The 16,536-nt window shown below is 43.4% G+C and overlaps 1 protein-coding gene across 20 annotated transcripts in view; it reads left to right on the top strand.

The window, feature by feature from the left end:
- ATXN1 (ataxin 1) overlaps positions 1-16,536 on the top strand; it is a 226,022-nt gene that overhangs the window by 20,077 nt on the left and 189,409 nt on the right. For 19 of the 20 annotated variants that reach the window (XM_081015292.1, XM_081015291.1, XM_081015283.1 and 16 more), the window contains one exon: positions 11,524-11,639. The gene's annotated coding sequence lies outside the window, so the exon portion shown is untranslated. Of the gene's footprint in view, positions 1-2,867; positions 3,004-11,523; positions 11,640-16,536 lie in introns of those variants that run through there. The other variant, XM_081015278.1, reaches the window with a different exon arrangement.

Raw genomic sequence — 16,536 nt, 5'->3', positions numbered from 1 at the left:
TGGAGGGGAGCAGAAGCCCACAACTTGACATGTTATGCAAAATACTGCTTTGCACAATTATCTGTTTATGCACTCGCTTACACATGCAATTGTGCAGATGCATCCCTTGAGTTTGTGGATCCTCTTATCTTTCAATATGGATAGAAAATATTTCACAATACAGGTAATTAAATATTTAGTGGTTCCTCTTATATATTTTATGCAGCTAAGAGTTAGTTACATATGTTTGAATATAGACAGTTACTTTGCTGACATTTTAGGCAGTCCTGTTTCAGTTTCTGATGAAACACTTAACAGCAAATTCAGATTTCCTCTGTGACTGTGGATTTGTTTGTCTGGCTGGTGAGGACAGCCTAGTTTTATTGCTCTCAGGAACAGGGGTTATGAATGAGGAAGAGATAATTGAAAGAGAGAGAGAGGCTGTATTGCTAGAGTTATTTTGAGCAACTAAGAAGCATACATTTTCATACGAGGCTGTCATTTTTATCTTTCCTTAAAAAAAATTGCAGGTCAGTTTTGTTAAATAGATGGCTTTACTCTCATCACTTGTGTAACACAGGACAAAAAAACTGATAGATTTTCTACAGCTTGCTCTGTGTGTGTGTGTGTGTGTGTGTGTACACGCGAGTGATCATGTAGAGACATGTCAATGGTGTAGGTTTTCAGTGCACTCACTAGCCCTGATCAGTCATGTAATTAGATCGGGCTGCCATGGTAACAGACAGTATTCATCGTCCATTCAGGTGCGTTTTTTTTCTAGTGACTGGGATACCTCAAATGGTGCCTTTACTGCAGGGATGAGCAACTTGTTAAGCTGTGTGTTTTGTGTGCTGCAGCTTTTTTTTTTGCATTTGATTTACATAATTTGCATGTGATTTGAAATGGAAGGTGTCAGTTGCTGCTGCACGTAACAGCACTTCTGTCATATCAGTAGCAGTTTGTACTTTGAGTCAGAAGTTGCAGTTCTTAAGCTTTTCTGTAGATGGTTAGTAATTATTTGAGATGTTTGCTAACACTTTTTAGTAGTGAACATAACGTCAGAGAGAGAAATGGTCTTGTTGCTCCACCTCCTGCCCTGTAAAATTCTGCATGGTGGGGGCTTTTTCCTCTATCAACTTTGGGACGTGTATGGGGCAGCTAGTTCCCTTTGCAGCTGTAATAGGTTAGCTAAATGGCCTGTTTATGATAGATAGCATGCCCCATTACCTTTTAAAAACGTGGAGAAGCTTCTTTATCTCTCCAACCACAGTTGCTGTCTGTGTGTGAAGTTTGGTATTTTCAAAGTAAGAAACCCTCTGTGACATCTTCTGTTTAGTGGGCCACCCAAGAGTGCTTGGAATGACGACTAAAAATGTGACAGTTGTTTATTTGAAAACAGCAAGAACAGGATTTTCTTTAAAATGTGAGATTAAATTGCTAATAGTGTTTTCAATTTTTTGTCTTCTCTATCATGAACTCTTCCCTCCTGCCCATAAAACCCTCTTTTTTTAGGATTTAAACTAGATCCTTTAGGGACTAAAGGAATCTGGCCCTCACACTGAAATTGATTTCCTACATGCTTTTGAGACATATGTTGATCATATGTTTATTGTATGAATGGTTGTACCTTGTGTGTATTTGTAAAAAGCTATGCACCTTTGCATTACAACTATGTATAAACTGTTCAAAGCATCCCAATACTGCAGGAACATAAGGGGTTCCAGTCCTAAAAAAAAAGGTGCAGAAGTATGAACTTGCTGTTTCCTGGAATGAGTCTTCTGGCCATGCTGTTATATGACTGACTTTTACATCCCAGTTTCTGAAATTTTCACCAAGTTTGACAATAATGCATAGTCTTAAAAGTAATTAATTGTCTTTGATAACATGCTTCTAGTCTTTGTTTTTAACCCCCGAAAACGTAAGGAAGTTAATCCTGAATCATGTCGGTTCATTTTCCCACAAATAGATTTTGGTTAGATAGACAGTGAAATTTGCATAAAGATAACATGGGTGTGTGGTGTTAAGTGAGCCAGGAAATATTTGTGCTTCTTAAAGCTGCTTCAGAATTTATATTGAAACATTTCTATTGCAGTCTGGTGCTTTTGGTTGAGTGTTAAACTATTTTAAGGCAAGAGTTGCATGTAAAGCTTGGAAAGTATTTAGAAGCTGAAGAGACTGGGGTTTTTTTTAGTTTGCAAGTTTGCAACTTAGAATGACAGAACTTAATAAATTAAGGTTAGTGCTAAATGCACTGGCACGAATGGGACTTCATTTTGTTATGGGATATTTCCAATGTCCTCTCGAGAAAAAGTTTAGAGAAAATAAAACCAACTTGAACTCCAAATTATTTTATTGTTAGTGCTTAGGTAATTGGTCAGTGGTTTTTTGTTTAAAATTTAGTTTCACTTTTTTAATGATAACATTAAATGGAGGAAACAGCAAAGGCCTTTTACTGTTAATGCATTTAAAATGTAAAATAAAAATACTTCAGTATTGAAAATGGTTTATAGTTTCACATTGCCATTTCCAGGATATATTTAACAGACAAATTTTACCACACTCAAAAGTTGAATTACTGTGTCATCAAACAAATTGTTCAGAGATAAAATGGAAAGAAAATCAAAACAAAACATCCAAGTAATATAAACCATTAATAGTTCTAAGATTGGAAATATTTGTAATGTAGTACCTTTCCCCCCCAGTATTTTAGCTCATGTACTACAAATATGTTCATAGTCTCTGATGGAGTGCAGCTGAACTGGCAGGTTTCACTTTGTCTGCCAAGCCTCATCTGATTGGCTTTTGGGAGCAGTTTCTCACACTGAGAAGGCCCAAATCTTTCATGCAGCCAGCCAACCAGGGCAGTGCTATAAAGGAAAGCTGCATGTAGTTTCCAGTCTGCACCACCTTCTCTTCAATTTTTGTTTTGGGCCAGTGTGTCCGAGCCACTAGACCGAAAACAGAAGGCGGACAAGAATGTAGTATGGAAAGTGAAACAGCCGTATAGAATTAATGGCACAGAATGTGAGTCTCTGTATTGCATAATGGGAGTATTGGTACATCTTGTTGTATGCTGATTTGTTTATAATGCGAGGCTTTATGTGCTTCCAGGAATGCTTTAGATGTGTGATTGAGATGTCTGGAAAGCCAATTGCATGTTTCCCCCCTGGAGCTCATTATGGAAACATTAACCAAAAGGGCTTTTATTTTAAAGGATATTATGTAAAACCGCTCCCCAACTTATTTTTTAAATCACATCAAATGTATTTTACAGTAGAACAAGCTATCTTGTGAAATGCGACACATGATCTGGTTCTTTGCTTGCTGACAGCCAGAGGCAATACTTACTTTGGTGTCGGTGGGAGCAAGAGCAGACCTCACTTTTCCTTTCCTTTGCTGCCATAATAGTGAATGTTGTCTGAAATATTTGCTAGCTTCGAAGCATAATTCGGTAAGAGGCTCTGCCTGTGGGACATGTTGAGCATTTTCTTGAGTTCTTCACTGGACATACGAGCTGTTGAGTGATTAAGTGTTTAAATGCAATTTGTGCATTTAGTTCAAATAACAGGGAGACTACTATACTGTGCCCACTTACCTGGGAGCAATCATCAATGACTAGGGCCGTCTTCTAAGTAGATCAGTATAGGATTTTGCTGTAGGCTGGGCCTTTTATTGGGGACAAATGTGAATTGTATAGAAACTCCACCACCATACTGTGACAGAGATAAGCTGGGAATACTTTATTATCCCCAAAGGGAGATTTACTGTGATATTTAAATTGTAAACAACAACAACGCCAAACCCTTTCCAGTTACAGCTTTTGGGCTGCTTTTATCTATGTGTCAAAATACACAGTATCAACATTACGTTGATATGTCTGGAATATGACATGGAAAAATGCCATTCTAAATTCATATTTTGTTTTGTTTAAGATAATAAACTTTTACATGTGAAACCACAATGTTATTTCATTAAATAACAAAATGTGTATACTTTACTGATTGATTGTAATAAAACCTCTGAGCAGGTTGCAAGAAATATTAAAATTATAAAAAACGGTTTAAAAACAAGTGTTTAAAACATTTTTAACACATGCAGACTTTTTCATGGGAGTTTGTAAAACTCAGATTTTTTTACTCATGCTCCCCAGTATCAATTTAGATACTATCTAATGTGAGTATCTTTTAAAATTGACATTGGTGGCATTAATTCCACTTTTTTTTTTTTACAAAGAAAATGATCATAGTGATTTAATGATCCATTGGATCTTTTCCAATGTAATTCCACCAAGAAACAGCAATTATCAGCACATTTCTTTTGCCCCAAGTTTATTTAAATGGGGCTTCCACAGGCAAACATTTTGTAGAAGGTTCCATATGAAATTCATCCAAATTAAGCAGAGAAATGAGGGGTGTAAGGCAGAGGTGAGGAACCTGTGGCTTTCCAGAACTTACTGAACATAAATCCAATCATTCCCGACTACTGGCCATGCTGGCTTCGGCTAATGGAAATCGAAAGGCCACAGTCTTCCCATCTTGTGTGTAAGATATGGAGGTGTGTACGGGTTGATAGACCCACAATTTCTATAAGAAAAAGTTTAGCTCTTCTTTTGCTGTCCAGGGAAACATGAGTGTTGTGTGTCTTGTAAAATAGTGTGGTAGAAAAAGGAACATACCTGCTTCCTGTTCTGATAATTAATGCAATTTATTTCATATAATTTTCTGAAATATAATTTATTTCATGCAGTTTTCTGATAATTGCATGAAAGAGGACTTCGCCATACACTCTCCTGCCTGTGAGTTGAGATCTGCCATCACCAATAAAAATCCACTTGTCCAGAACTTGGTGTAGGCCAGGGAATTCTTGGTGGTGGCGTCCCAGCCATCTGATGGGTTTTTCTCCTTTGTCAGACCTCTGATGAACAGCAGTGGTCTATATTTTAGAATGTAGATGGACAAAACGACTTGTATACTTAATTCTAAATAAGGGGTTGTACAGTTGTGAAAATGTTGTTGGATTGTTTTGCATGATTTGATCCCTTGTAACCCTCCCTAAGGGGGTTTCATCCGAAAGCTTGTGCATCCCAACAGAGAAGTAAACCTTTTAATGTATAATGACATTTTATTACTTAAAAATTGCTCTCCTGTTGGGTGTGTTAATTATATTTTGAGATAAGGTGGTGTATGGTTTATTTTAAAAATAATATTAATATGTATAGAGAACTTAAAAATATATATGGTATACAGTACAAATCCACTTGTTTGTGACTTGTTTTCTGACACTTTCTTTGTTTTAAAGGGGTGGCTCCTACATTCCTTGTTCTGTAAGATGAGACACTGCCCCATCCTAGTCCTTTAGCTGGTATTGTGCTGTAACTGCAGTAGCATCATGCAGCTGGTACAAGTCCTCTTAGGCCGCTTGTCATTTTTGATCCGTGACTGGATGCTAACAGATACTAGTCAGGTAGAAATAGGTCAATGCAGCTGACTCTGTGATGGCCAAAATGCCTTAAAGAGAATGTGTAGGTGAATTGTCCCTGCATTTGTATCTGCTGTGCCCTCTCTGCCTAATGCTGCACTCTCCACAGGGTTGAATGCCATTGCTGTGTGGCATCTGACAATATAGGCTGTTCTTATGCCATGCCAATACAATTCATCACCATGTGTTGACATATCTGAGCGTTTTGTATATCCAAAATGCTTATTTTCTGGTAATAGTGCATTGGACAGTGGCTTTCACATGCCACGGGTCAGCCTGCTCCAAAGTAGATAACCAGTGCTACATTTGAAACATTGCGAAAACTTTGTGAATGCTCGTGTATAGCTTCTGTGGTACTTTACTGCATTCTTTTAGTAGAAGTGCAGCTGACTGTCGTCTGCTCTCCCACTGGGTTACATTCTGACTTGCAGGACATTCATTGTTTTGTGCTGCACCATATCATCAAGGCTTTATAGCTAGAAAGAGAGAGCTGTGTTAAAATGTAATTAAAATCAGGCTAAATAAAATAAAGTGTGCAAAAAAGAGAGCCTGTCATGCTGCTAAAAACAGGAGTGATGTAAAAGTTAGGAAATGAAAAATGAATCTAGAGTTCTGCGTATGATTCATTTTTATTTTCATTTGGCTTTAGGAGTCTTAAATCGTAAGTGTTATGTACTGAGTTGAATAGGATCCAAACTGTAGCAGTCTGATTGGTCCTAGAACAATAGGATCCAAAAGGCAGCAGTCTGATTGGTCCTAGAACAATAGGATTCAGAATGCAGCAGTCTGATTGGTCCTAGAACAATGCAGCAGTATGATTGGTTGGCAGGAACCACCCAATCCTGCTCCAGATAGAAGTGAATCCACAACCTGATTGGCTTACAGTAGAATTCCAGAATTAGCCAATCATGTGCAGCCCATTGTGTAAATAATGTATATAAAGCAGATACTGTGAGGGGACAATTATTCATTCCTCCTCACCACTATGAGCTGAATAAAGAGCATGAAATCACTTTGCGACTCTGAGTATATTTCACTGGCGACGAGGATGGGATCCCGCTGAGCTGACTGCCACACACAGCACCGCAGCACCGCCAACTGCCGCACCGCTGCCTCGCACCGTGTATCCAGGCTTCAGCTCCGGGGCACAAGGAACTCAGAATGGCAGCCAACAGCAGCTTCTCGCCATTCAACCCAGCATCTGGAGACTGGGAAGCGTACGCCTCCCGTTTCACCTTCCTCCTAGAAGCCAAAGGGGTCACCGACGAAGAAGACGCCAAGAAGAGGGCGATATTCTTCAGCGTCTGCGGAGAGGAGACGTTTGAAATCGCCCGGGCTCTCCTTGCGCCTGAAGACGTCGCTACTGTTCCATACAAAACAATAATGGAACAGCTGAAGGGGCACTTTTCGCCGCAGCCCTCAGTGGTGGCTCGTCGAAATGCCTTCTACGCAAAGCGGCAAGCCCCTGGGGAAACCATAACTGGGTTTGTGACCTCTCTCCGCCAAGCCGCCCGGTTCTGCAACTTCTCAGAGCTGGAGAACATGCTTCGTGACCGCCTCGTCGGTGGCCTGAAGGATGAGAAGCTGCAACGGCGCCTCTACGCTAAGAAGGACCTAACGTTCCAGGTCGCTCTGGAGGAGGCCCTGGCAACAGAAGCTGCCGAGAGGTCGACCCAAGAGGCACGGCCGAGCCTGCCATCCCAACCGAGGGTCCACCATGAAGACCTCACCGACGACTCAGGATCCGACAGGGAGGAGGTGCACCGAGTACAGCAGCGCACTCAAGCAGCGCACAGACCACAGCTGCCTCGACGAGAAGGAGGGAACTGCGCAAGCTGCGGGGAGAGTCACGAGAGGAGGACCTGCCGTTTCCGCAACGCAGAGTGCAGGCAGTGCAGAAAATCGGGACACATCGCCCGGGTGTGTCGGGCTCGGCCCACCCGACACCAGGCATCAGATGACCAATCCAAGAGCCCCAGGTCCCGGGGCCCAACGCACCAAGGCAACTCGACGGAGCTCACGGACTTCCAGGTATACCAGTTGCCCCACCCCAACGTAGAGAAAATTTATGTAGAGGTACAGATAGAGGGGGCCCCATGCCGCATGGAGCTTGACACGGGTTCAACTCTATCCATAATCTCGGCAAGGACCTTAAGGAAACTGTGTCCCACTGGGGGTCCCAAACTCAGGCCGGCCCCATTCACCCTCCGGGACTTCCAGAAACGTAAGGTCCCCACAATGGGGGTGGGGACCTTCAGGGTGCAATACCGAGGGCGGACGCGGCAACTGGACTTGCTTGTGGTCAAGGGCCCCTACATTAGCTTACTGGGATTGGCATGGTTTGGACCACTGGGGCTAGCTGTCACCGGGGTGAACCACACTAGCTTACAAGTGGACGTGGACGCCATATGCAAGGAATTTCCAGGGGTTTTCGATGGGAAATTGGGACAGTATACGGGCCCCCCCATTGCGCTACAGCTTGACCCCGCAGTACGACCGGTCAGGCTCAAGGCCCGCCGGGTCCCGTTCGCCTTGAAACCCCGTATAGACGAGGAATTGGACCGACTCGTAGAGCAAGGAGTGCTGGAGCCGGTGCCTAATGCTCCCTGGGAAACCCCAATCGTCACACCCGTCAAGCCTAATGGTTCGGTCCGCATCTGCGCAGACTACAAATGTACCATAAACAAGGCCCTCACGGCCCACGCATACCCAGTGCCAGTGGTCAGCCATGTCCTTGCCACCCTGGCTGGGTCGAAAATTTTTGGCAAGCTGGACTTGGCCCAAGCATATCAACAGCTGCCAGTAGATGAGGCCACAGCAGAGGCACAGACGATTGTGACGCACAGAGGAGCGTTCAGGGTAAAGCGGCTGCAATTCGGTGTCAGCGTGGCACCAGGCATATTCCAGAATATAATGGACTCTCTCCTTAAAGGGATTCCTGGCGTCACCCCCTTCTTCGATGATGTGTTGATTGCCGGCCCCACACCAGAGGAGTTTGAGGACCGCCTCCGCACCGTTCTGCACCGTTTCCAGACGGCGGGTCTCAAGGTGAAGCGGGAAAAATGTCTACTAGGAGTGCCTCAGGTGGACTTTCTGGGATTTATGGTGGACGCAGAAGGGGTCCACCCGACTGGGGACAAGGTACGGGCCATTTGTGATGCCCCAGCGCCCAAGAGCAAGACTGAACTTCAGGCCTTCTTGGGACTATTGAACTTTTACCATTCCTTCCTTCCCCACAAGGCGGCGGTAGCGGAGCCCCTACACAGACTCCTGGACAAGCGGGCCCCTTGGGTGTGGGGCCAGCGCCAGGAGGCCGCATTCCAGGCAGTCAAGGACTTGCTTGTCTCAAACTCGGTCTTGGCACACTTCGACGAGAGGCTGCCGGTGGTGCTAGCATGCGACGCCTCACCCTATGGCATTGGAGCTGTCCTGGGGCACCAACTCCCGGATGGAAGAGAGGTACCGGTGGCGTACTTTTCCCAGACACTCAACACAACCGAGCGGAACTACTCGCAAATCGACAAGGAGGGTCTGGCAATCGTAAAGGGAGTAAAAAAATTCCATGATTTCTTGTACGGGCGGCCCTTCACCGTGGTGACTGACCACAAGCCGTTGCTTGGCTTGTTTGCCCCCGAAAAGCAGACCCCCCAAGTGCTGTCTCCTCGCGTCCTCAGGTGGTCAATTTTCCTTGCCAGCTACCAGTATGCACTGATTCACCGACCTGGGAAGGCGATGGGCCATGCGGACGCCCTCAGCAGGCTACCACTACCGGAAACAGGCCCTGACCCAGCACCTGCACAAGAGGTTATGAGCCTGGAGCTGCTTCCCGACCGCCCCATTCAGGCACAAGAAGTTGCACACCATTCCAAGAAAGATAGGGTCATCTCCCGGGTCCTGGACTGGGTGTGGAGGGGATGGCCCAGCAGCAGCCCCGGGCCAGAATTCGCCGGCTACACAACCCGCAAACATGAACTGTCGGCCCACAAGGGGTGCCTGTTATGGGGAAGCAGAGTCGTTGTTCCCCAGCCCCTCTGCAAAAGGGTCCTCACAGCCCTACACGAGACACATCCAGGGGTAGTAAGAATGAAGGCCCTTGCCAGGAGTTATGTGTGGTGGCCGGGGATCGATGGAGAGATAGAGGCCTGGGTCAAACACTGCCAGGCCTGCCAAGAATCCCGCCCAGATCCCCCAAGGGCCCCAGTCCAGTCCTGGGAGTCCGCCCGAGCACCATGGTCACGCCTGCATGTGGATTTCGCTGGCCCCTTTCAGGGGAAAACATTCTTCATAGTGGTGGACTCCTACACCAAATGGCTGGAAGTCGCACTGGTACCGTCCACTTCCACGTCCGCAGCCATCCGGGTACTACGCAGGCTGTTTGCAACCCACGGGCTCCCTGACACTCTCGTCTCAGACAACGGGACTGCATTTACGTCAGGAGAATTCCAAACCTTCACAGCGCAGAACGCCATCCGCCACATCCGTTCGGCGCCGTTCCACCCTGCCACCAATGGCCAAGCAGAACGCATGGTGCGGACCACCAAGGACACCCTTCGCCGCATGACGCAAGGGGACTGGGAGTACCGCCTTGCCACATTCCTTCTAGCACAGCACAGCACCCCCAGCTCAACGACTGGCCGGAGCCCCGCTGAACTACTAATGGGTCGGCGCCTTGCAATCAGATTGGACCGCCTTCACCCCGATAGAGCTCAGGATGAGGTAGTGGTGGGGGAAGGCAGGAACCCCCGGACCTTCGAGGCCCAGGACCCAGTGTACGCAAAGAATTTTGGGGCAGGCCCAGCATGGGTACCCGCCACAATCACCAGGGTCACTGGCCCCGTGTCGTACGAGGTGCTAACGGATGGGGGGCAATGCTGGCGCCGCCACTGCGACCAGATACGGCGACGATTCCCGGGAGAAAACCAGGAGGAGGACAGGTCAGAGGAGTCCCAAGGGAACAGCGGGGCAGTGAGGCCCATAGAGCAGGAGGGGCCAGCAGGAGAGGCAGAATCAGTAAATACAGAGAGGACCCGTGAGGCCGAAAGGACACCGGAACCAGAACCACGACTGAGCGAGCCGGTTGCACCAGACCAAACAGCCGCATCACAGCCAGCATCCTTGGAACACGAGCCAGAACCCGGAGCCCGGACCAGGGAACACCCCAGGCCACAACGCACACGTAGGCCGCCGGCATACCTTGAGGACTATGAATGCGACCTCCCGGGCAGGACTGGAACTTAGAGGGGAGGGGTGTTATGTACTGAGTTGAATAGGATCCAAACTGTAGCAGTCTGATTGGTCCTAGAACAATAGGATCCAAAAGGCAGCAGTCTGATTGGTCCTAGAACAATAGGATTCAGAATGCAGCAGTCTGATTGGTCCTAGAACAATGCAGCAGTATGATTGGTTGGCAGGAACCACCCAATCCTGCTCCAGATAGAAGTGAATCCACAACCTGATTGGCTTACAGTAGAATTCCAGAATTAGCCAATCATGTGCAGCCCATTGTGTAAATAATGTATATAAAGCAGATACTGTGAGGGGACAATTATTCATTCCTCCTCACCACTATGAGCTGAATAAAGAGCATGAAATCACTTTGCGACTCTGAGTATATTTCAGTAAGGTTTTGTGGAATCTGGCTTTCAAGTAAATTTCTGCAACTCTTTGTTAGAAAACTTAGGTATTTGCTCTCTAAGGTTGGTGTCTGAAAAGTTTTACTGAATCCAGTATCCTTTCCAAGAGACAGAAAGCTGTTTTCCAAAAATACGTTCGGATTCCTTTTTGAACAAATGTCTAGGCCCCATTTTTAAGCAGCAAAAAACCCTGTCAGTTCAATTTCCAGAGGGCAAGTTACAGTGTTAGCCTCTTGCAGCAAATACAGCAGAATCTTGTGGCACTTTAAAACTGTTATATTTACAGTGGCATACATTTTCTGCAGCACATTTCATCAGGTAAAAGTTATTCTGCACAGTCAAAAACAGGCCTCAGATTTTTGCTAGAAGTGTCCTTGCACTTTATTCATGAGTGGGTGAATTAACGGTTGTTTTTTTCCTCCCTTCTCTTCAGTTTTTGGATCAACAGCCACAACAACAATCTAAGCTCTGAGTTTCTTCGGCCTCCTTGATAAGAGATCCAACACCACAGTATATATCTTCAACTTTGAAAGGTGCTATGTAAATAAGGTGAGAATTAAAAATCTTAAATATCTTATGTTAATGTGCCACACATATCTTATAGATAACCTTATACTGAGGTGGACATAGTTAACTTTTTATATACCTCCTATTCATTTGATTTTTGTATATAAAATATTTTTTACTACTCAGTCCTGGGAGTTGCACACAAACTGTAGCATCTGAAATATTTAATATTTCCTCCCACTTTCTGATTCTTCCAAGCAAAATTCACCCTTTATGATTTTGTTGTTGCCATTGATTTCTGCTATAAGTGGTAGTGTCATTTGTTCTGATGGTGGGGGGGAAGGAAATTTCTTTTAAAATGTATAAACTTAAAGGTTTAATTTCATGTTTTAAATTGCTTGTTAGTTCATCTCCTGGAGGTTGAGTTTAAAATCACCCTCTGTACTAGCGGTGACCTTAAAATTAGACTAGAAACCTGATCAACCACAAATACTGAATATGAATGAAAAAATAGCAGCATTTTGACCTGTATCAGGTGAAGCATAAATAACAGAACTCTTGTTTGCATTTTACTGGCTTTTAAGTTGTGTGAATATCACACCCTCAGAATGATTCCAGCTTCCTATTTTTGTCTTCTAATGACTTTGCTTTAAAATGTTATGTTTTTGGTTTATAATATCACAATATCAGTTACTGTTGACTGAAGTACCTCCCTTCTACAGCCATTACTGTTTTAATATGGTTTAACTAACATAAGCAAAATTCAAAGTGGTGGTGTGAAGAACTTGTATAAACCCATGACTATAGTAGTCTTCTTGTGAAAATCTGATAAAGCTATCATTGGAAGAGCTTTTTAAAATATGCAGAATGTCTTACTGAATAACACAGTGCATAATTTGCATTTTATTGTGGCTGTGAGCTGGGGTGTTGCTCTTTAAAGGAGAGTCATTTCAACAACCAGCTGCATGTAAAGACATGCACTTTACGGTCCATGGTATGTAGCTGGAATGGAGGAGGTGTATTTAAATCATGCCACTTAGGAGCATTACTCTTTCTGAATGATTAATGCCAGACAAAACACTTTGATACTTTCACGTTAATACACTTCGTTGTTTTAGGAAGGAAAATTGCACAATGAATAACAGATCATCAGGTGGGATAAGCTGTGCTGTAGTAGTGTTAATGTTTATTCGGAGCCAGCAGCAGTGTGTTTTTGACATAAACTGCGCTTGCCAGTTGCTTATCACTGCTGTGCTCCTGGGGGTGACTGGGATACCCCTGTGTTGCACACTGCAGCTAATGCTGCTCTTGTGTGGATACCTATAGCAGTGTGCACAGGAGGGCAGTGCTATTGGTTCAGGTTCCCATAGGCTTCCATAAAAACTCAGTGTGAATTTTCGCACATCCCCTCTCAACTCCCCAATCAGTTGACAGTGCCAGCTGGGATTTTACAGTTTGCACTACTACACTGCTTGCTGCAGCTTGGAGCACTACATATTTGTGTTTAATTGTCGTAGCAGTGTTTTTGTTTGTTACGATGTCTGGCGTAGAGAAGCCTCATATTTAATAGAAATTTTTTTTCTTCCTAATATTAATCAAGCCTAAGTGACTTGTGAAAGCCTGCAGTTCATTGTTTGAAATGTATTACAACATTTAGTATTTCCATTTCCTGCATCTTAAACCAATATTGTAAACATTAAGAGAACATTTTGCAGGGATAGTTGAATATTGTGGGCAAACCCATCAGTGGTAATGGTGGCTTTTCTAAGGAGAAGGTGGGTGGACTTGGAATTGCTTATCTAGGCACATTCATGTTTGTTTGCTAATTCTTTTACATAAGCCTGACAAGAATATAGTACTGCCCTGTACCATTCTGGGTAGTCTATAATAATTCTTGCAAACTTTGCAAAGCTCTGATCTACTCAGATGAAAAGTGCACAGAGCATGCTTAAAATATTTTTTTTAATGGAATAATGAAGATTGCCCAATTTAGTTCTACTCAGAGTAGATCCATTGACATTAATAGGCATTAAATTAATACAGTGGTACCTCAGGTTACATACGCTTCAGGTTACATACGCTTCAGGTTACAGACTCCGCTAACCCAGAAATATTACCTCGAGCTAAGAACTTTGCTTCAGGATGAGAACAGAAATCGTGCTACGGCGGCAGCGGGAGGCCCCATTAGCTAAAGTGGTGCTTCAGGTTAAGAACAGTCTCAGGTTAAGAACGGACCTCCAGAACGAATTAAGTACTTACCCTGAGGTACCACTGTAATGTAGACCCAATGAAATAAATCATGTAAATATTAATTTCATTGGGTTTACTCTGCATAGAATGTACACTGGTACTTAATTTGTTCTGGAGGTCCGTTCATAACCTGAAACTGTTCTTAACCTGAAGCATCACTTTAGCTAATGGGGCCTCCTGCTGCCGCCGCGCTGCCGGAGCCCGATTTCTGTTCTTATCCTGAAGCAAAGTTCTTAATCTGAAGCACTATTTCTGAGTTAGTGGAGTGTGTAACCTGAAGCGTATGTAACCTGAGGTACCACTGTAGTTGGACAGTACCCTGAGAGGAAGCTTTGCTGAAATGGGACTGTGTATGTTTATGCTGAACAGACAGTAGGCACTGACAGCTTCAGCACTGAAGCTCACCTGTTTAAGGGCAATTGATCCAGAAACCTCTTCTCTCTCACCCTCACCCCTTCTCCCTTCATTAACTGAGTGGTGCGGTGAGTACTGAACATCTTGAATTCTTTTCATGCATGAAGGGCCTGGATGGCTATATTAAGTACTTTTTGGAGTTGATTTTCTTCAGCTCAAATTCTATAGTCATTATTTACTCTGTCGTGCATTTATGAACTAACATTTGAGTTAACAAGATCAACTACAGATGTACCTCACTCCCAGTTTGAGGGATTGATGTAGTCTCCAGAGCAACTTTTTCTGGTCCCTTCATGACCCCACTGATTTTAATTTGCTGGCAATAAAAAAAAAAAATCTAGACAGTGCCAGGGAAGGCGGAGCCTAATGTTGTGATGGGGATGCTAAACACCCCCACCCTGGTCATGATCTGTCTGCTTGTGTGTGTGCAAGCTTGTGAGAGTGCAGGGTGTAGGGTGGCCACACCCAGTTTCGCCAAACTCAGCATTGGTATTTGACTCTCAGAGGGTTGGCCATGGGACAATGGGGTCATTTGGGACAAACAATTGTAGCCACCTCCTGCTCTACTGACTATTGTAGAACACTTGATCTACAATGAAGGAACTTGTGCTTTTATTTATTTTCAGTCAAGTAGATCAGTAACTATTATAAGCCTGTTCCCTGGGCTGCTGTATAAAGGTATAGGTATATCTTTTTCCCAATGTTGTGTAAGATTTGTGAAACCTGGACTGGAAAAATCACAGCCGATGTTATAGTTCCAAGAGTACGCATGACTTCTCATTTAGAACCACTATAACGTAGTCATTAGGAGTGAGGAGACCTAGGTTCACATCCCTACTTGACTGTGGGCTAGTCACGTTCTCATCCTAACCTATGCCACTGGGTGGCTGTGAGGATAAGCAGGAGAGGAAAGAATATTGGATGGTGCTTTGAGCTTGGAGGAAAGTTGATGTAGTTGATGATGATAATTTAGGCAAATGGCTTAGTGCTTTGCTTTACACTTGTTGTTCAAAGAAGATTCTGTGTGAGATACTGGGCATTTTGGCAACGTGTAATGCCTAACAAATTATATTGTATAATTTAGTTGACTTGGTTTTGTAGCTATTGCTTTCTTTTTGTAAATATTTACCAATGCAGCTTGTTTTCATGGAGTTGTTAAATGTGTGTATGGTGAGTTAGAGAATATATATTTAAAATAGTGATTTTTTGTTTTTATTTTTTCAATTGTGGGCAAGATATCAGTGCCCCCTGCTGTCTGTTGGAGAGCAGCATTTGTTGTCCTTAGCAGCAATGTTTTGTTAATGTCTTTTACTTTCAATGTACAATACATAACCTGAAGGGGGAAGGAGGAAAACAATTTTGATTTAAAAAAAAATAGACCTGAAAGTATCAGAAGAATCAAATTCAAATTTGACTTCTGTGTAAATAGATAGTAATTAGAGGTGTGTGTTTTTTTTTAATGAGTTTCCTGCTGAATTATAAGAATAAATGTAGTAGTTGGGAGTGAAGAACTGACTGACAGTGATGGCTCTTGTTTGTTGAAATATTGTACTTCATGAACTCAATTCCTGATCATGAATGGTTTAACAATTGGGACATATTTGAGAACCTTATATTTATTTTACGAATTCAAAGCCTTTAGAAGCTAGATTTGGGTTATATGTTTCCCTACACTTTGTGATTTTGAAAAGTAAAATTAAGCCACTTAGATAAAATAATTGACTGACTGTTCTCCGGGTATTTTGAGCCTTTGTTTTAGAGGTGAAGGCCATTTTATTCCAGGTACTTGTTTAATATTTGTTGTAGTTTTACGTCTGTTACAGCATTGTAATTTAACAACCTAAGAAGAAACCCGTTAGATCAGATCAAAAGGTCCACTTTTCTGTTTCCTACCATAGCCAACCAGATGCCTTTTGGAAGCCTACAACTAGGAATCAGGAATGCAATAGCCCTCCATCATTGTTGCCTTCCAGCAACTAGTTTTCACTGGCATGCTTCCCCTAAAAATGCATATTCCATAAAGCCATAATGACTAGTAGCCATTGACAGAGCAATCCTGCATTAATTTGACTAATGCCCATCACCACATATTTAGGCTTTGAATTCTGTAATGTGTTATGTAAATTACTTTCTTTAGTCTGTCCTGAATCCACTTCCAATTGGTTTGATTAGATGACACCAAATTCTACTATTACATTAGAAGAATAACTTATCTCTACCCACTTTTTCTGCATCCTGCATAGTTGTATAAACCTTTAACAAATCTTTCCCCTCC

Source organism: Podarcis pityusensis (assembly GCF_964106645.2).
Source record: "Podarcis pityusensis genome assembly, chromosome: 7".
Classification (NCBI taxonomy): Eukaryota; Metazoa; Chordata; class Lepidosauria; order Squamata; family Lacertidae; genus Podarcis; species Podarcis pityusensis.
Note: the sequence above shows the minus strand (reverse complement) of the source record. Positions and strands in the feature narration are given on the sequence as shown.